The 4,535-nt window shown below is 43.0% G+C and overlaps 1 long non-coding RNA gene across 1 annotated transcript; it reads left to right on the top strand.

The window, feature by feature from the left end:
* The first annotated feature begins 839 nt into the window (after window positions 1–839).
* Window positions 840–3,286, top strand: LOC117201080 (uncharacterized). The gene is made up of 2 exons (XR_004483027.2): window positions 840–1,479; window positions 3,099–3,286. It is a non-coding gene; the product is annotated as an uncharacterized LOC117201080 (long non-coding RNA).
* Window positions 3,287–4,535: the final 1,249 nt, after the last annotated feature.

Genomic DNA, 4,535 nt, shown 5'->3' with positions numbered 1-4,535 from the left:
TGATTATATTCGGTTCGCATTGCTGCACAACAGAATGGAAAGCTGGAGTAATGTGAGAAACTGCAGGATAGATGAGGTGGAATGATAAGAGGATTGAACTATTGCTGGTCTATCAGTCATAAATCCTTAGTTTTCTTTTCATGTTGAACATCATTGTATTCATGTGACCTTGAGCAATCCACTAAGACCTCTCCATGCCTCGGTTTTGATGCCTGTAAATAGGGACTATTGTACCTGCCTCACATACCCATCAGGGTGGTTCCAGAAATCAAATGAGCTGTCAGGACAAGTACTTGGCAATAAAAAGACATTGGTATTTTTATTGCTCTTTATGACTAAGCATAAGGGTTTATAGTATCTCTCTCTGAAAAATAACTATGATAAACTTACATAAGCAAAAGGCTGGGAGGAGTGGGGCAAAGACATGAGTGGAGGGGAGTAGGAGGTGTGTGGGTGAGCACAATGAGTAATGTGGGCACTTCAGGGCATGGGAAATATTACAAGAGTTCATGAATTCAACCCAGGATAATGCGTCTGTGGGGTGAACTGGAGGGGAGACAGGTGAGCCACGGAAGTGGGTGCTGGGAGGAGTCAGAGATGGGAATGAATGACTCATTGTTCCCACTTCTGGACCCATCTCCTGGAAACACCAAGTAGGTGCCAACCCCACATAATAGCTTGGGGCAGGAACAAAAGGTTCATTTCAGAGATTTTTATTGGGCACCTACTAAGTGCATGGGAATGGGAAGACAGGGAAGAGTAACAATTATAAATAGAATAGTTGCAAGGACAAGGTGATACATTGAAAAGTGATTAAAACAGAACCTGGAATGAGTTCGACATTTGATAGACGGTAGTGATGATAGTGCTGGTGTTCATTTGATGCTCAGGAAATGTGGAACATACAGATGTATCGTATGTCATGCCTGCCTTCAAGAAGCTCACAATTAGTTGGACCAGAACTAGAGCAGAACAGGAAAGACTTGAGAGGGGAAGAAAGAAGATGGGACTGCTTGCAAAAACAGCTATGTCTCACTCATTTCTGTATCAACACGTTTTGTAATGCTACTTGACAGCTTCCCCCATCAAGAGGTGGAGTCTACCTTGCCAACCCTTGAATTTGGGCTAGCCTTGGGCCTTGCTTTGCCAAAAGAATGTGGCAGAAATGACCTTGTGCCAGTTTTAGACTTAGGTTCAAGAGGCCTTGCACACTTCTACTTTCTGTCTTGAATCCCTGCCAGCTGCTATGAAGACAAGAGCAGGCTAGCCTGCTTGATGATGAAAGACACATGATCACGTCTCCCCTGTTGTCCAAGTCAACAGTTGGCCAACTGCTAAACGATGAGTGAGGCTGTCCTAGACCAGCCAGACCCAGTGGACCCACCTGCAGACTATAAACACAAGTGTGAGCCCTCCTGAGGTTCTCCAGGCCTGGCCATATCAGAAATTTCCAGTGGATCTAAAGACTTGGGGAAAACAGTAAGTTGTTTTTATTTTGAGCCACTAAGTTTTTGTATTGTTTGGTACACAGCGATAGTCAGCTGATACAGGACCTGATAATTGTGCACTACCATCTTCTCCTAAGAAGGTCACAACTGGTCTGTGATGTTTTGTGTCACTGACCCTGTTTTACAGATGAGGAAAGGAAGATTCACGAGGGGAGAAGTAACTCACCCAAAGTCACAGGGATAGAAGTGGTAGAGCCAGGATTTTACTCAGTATATCTGACTCCAAATTCTGTGTGCTACACTATGTCATGTTACCTTAAGTAAGGTGAAAAAATTGGTTTATGCGTTGATCAGGGTGGTTGGCGTGGGATAAAGACAGCAGGACAGGTCATCCACTAGTCAGGGGTGGGGCTCCTGGAAGGCGTGCACTAAAGTCTGAGCAAGAGAACACCAGGAGTGAAACCCACAAAGGTCAAATGGGATGAGTCTTGTCTTACCTCCTTAAACCACGAGAAAAAGGAAAACCTGATTAACCAGAAACAGTTCATGAAAGAGGAGGGATTTCAGGAAGAAAGAGTGACACAGGTGAGGACTCAGGACATGGTGAATCAACACCTCCATCCAGAAAGACGTGACCTTAGATGGGAAGAAGAAATGGTGAAAAGTTAGAATATCATAGCCAAACTTAGACCACACAGAATTTCCAGTAATCCCTGTTGCCCTTTCCAAGGAGAAAGAAATTTGAAGGAAAAGCTTGTAAAGAGTGTTTTAATATCAGAGCCCAAGAAAATCTGTTTCTTTCTTTTTTTTTTTTTTAATAAATTTATTTATTTTATTTATTTACTTTTGGCTGTGTTGGGTCTTCGTTGCTGGGCGCGGGCTTTCTCTAGTTGCGGCGAGCGGGGGCTACTTTCCGTTGCGGTGCACGGGCTTCTCATTGCGGTGGCTTCTCTTGTTGTGGAGCACAGGCTGTAGGCGCACAGGCTTCAGTAGTTGTGGCACGCAGGCTCAGTAGTTGTGGCACACAGGCCTGCTCCACGGCATGTGGGATCTTCCCAGAGCAGGGCTCAAACCTGTGTCCCCTGCCTTGGCAGGCGGATTCTTAACCACTGCGCCACCAAGGAAACCCAGAAAATCTGTTTCTTGAATTATGCTCGGAAATCCTTCACTCTACCTCTCTCATTACCCCTTTGTTCAAGATTCTTACTCTTGGTCTATATGTAGAGAAATTCCTCAAGGTTTTTCCCTTGGGATTGATGTTACTGGTGCTCACCAAACAATTCTAATCGTATGATAGGATAAGCCTTCTGAGCACATAGTAGGATCACATTCCCTATCTTCTTTTTTTTTTTTTTTTTTTTTTTTTTTGCGGTACGCGGGCCTCTCACTGCCGTGGCCTCTCCCGTTGAGGAGCACAGGATCTGGACGTGCAGGCTCAGCGGCCATGGCTCACGGGCCCAGCTGCTCCGCGGCGTGTGGGATCCTCCTGGACCGGGGCACGAACCCGCGTCCCTTGCATCGGCAGGCAGACTCTCTACCACTGTGCCACCAGGGAAGCCCCCCCAATCTTCTTGTGGTCAAGTGGAACACAAGACTAATCCTGGACAATGAGCTGTAAAGATAAGTAATAATATGCCTCTTCCATGCCAGGGAATTTAATGGATGAACTTGAGACCAACCAGAGGTCTTTTTTCCTCTGCTGCAAAGACCAATAACATCAAAGACAGTGGCTGCTCTACCAATCTGGATCCCTGAGTGACAGCAATTAGTAAAGTTCCTCTGCCAACTGATGATGAATAAGCAATAAATAAACCTTTGTTATTTTAAAACCCTGAGAATTGGACGTTGCTTGTTACTGGAGCAAAACCTAATTTGTCTTCATCAACAGAGTACCTTCTCTTTGCTGGTCTAGGTCAGAATTTCTTAAAGTATGTTCTATGGAACACTAATTCTGAAAGGTTCTCTGTTGAAAGGATTCTATGATGAATAAACTCTGGGATACACTACCTACCCTATTTTCATCTTAGGAAATCCCCAGTAAAGATTGTGGAGCATATTGGAATATACTATTCTAGACCCTACCCTATCCACGGCAAACCCATCTATTCTTAAGATCTCAAACACCACAACCATGTAGCGTATTTCTAAATATATTACTCCTATATCCTAGATATCGCCACATAGAATCTTCTTCTGGCATTTCAAATGCGGTATGGCGGGACCCAAATTCATGATCTTCCTATAACTCAATTTGCTCCTCCTGTTTACCATTACTCTACTAAGACATTAAATTACCTTCCATTTTCTTTATGTATACACATTTAAAAGCTCTCTAAAGTCATGGAATCTATCTAGTCTATCACTACCTATGCTTACGCCAAGTACAAACAGTGGCACATAATAGATGCTAATAATGTTTGTTGAATGACTGTCACCTGGGAAGCACCTTAGAATCTTGAAGGTGTTTATTATGTCCTTTGAAACATTACACTCATAAAAATATACAGGCTTTGCAGTTGAAGAAAGTTAGGTATGAACTTCAGCTCCCCCATTCGTATTTTGCAAAACTGGTATGTTTTCAAACTTATCTGTAAACTCGAGCTTACAACATCTACCACATAACGTTATAGTAAATATTAAATGAAGTTCATTGTATTGCCTCACGGAGCATGAAAAATGTACTCAAAAATTTGATCTTTCTTGCCTCTCCTCCTGAACAAGTAACTATCATTGCCAACATTTAAGTCCTGCTGATAAAATCTGAGTTGTTATTTTGGGAAAATTACACAAGTTTTATGAAGATTGCCTTCAACCCATCTTAGAAAATCTCTCTGTGATCAACACTTGATCGTGATTCTATCTTCTTAATGCCTTCTTGCTCTATTCACATCTTTCTTGCGCTCTCCTTGGTATATCTGCCTTGTTTCTGGCCACCATCATCCGTCCCCCACCTCCATGTTTTTGACTATCCCTTAACTATTCTCTGGCCTTTAGCCTTTTCACTAACTCATTCTCCACATTTCTCCCTGAATGATCTTCTAAAATGAAAGGAATTACTCCCCTCCTCCGAATCTTTGAATGCCACTC

This window comes from Orcinus orca, chromosome 6, assembly GCF_937001465.1.
Source record: "Orcinus orca chromosome 6, mOrcOrc1.1, whole genome shotgun sequence".
In the NCBI taxonomy this organism is placed as follows: Eukaryota; Metazoa; Chordata; class Mammalia; order Artiodactyla; family Delphinidae; genus Orcinus; species Orcinus orca.
The sequence above is the reverse complement of the archived record's forward strand: the minus strand, read 5'-3'. Positions and strand labels throughout refer to the sequence as shown.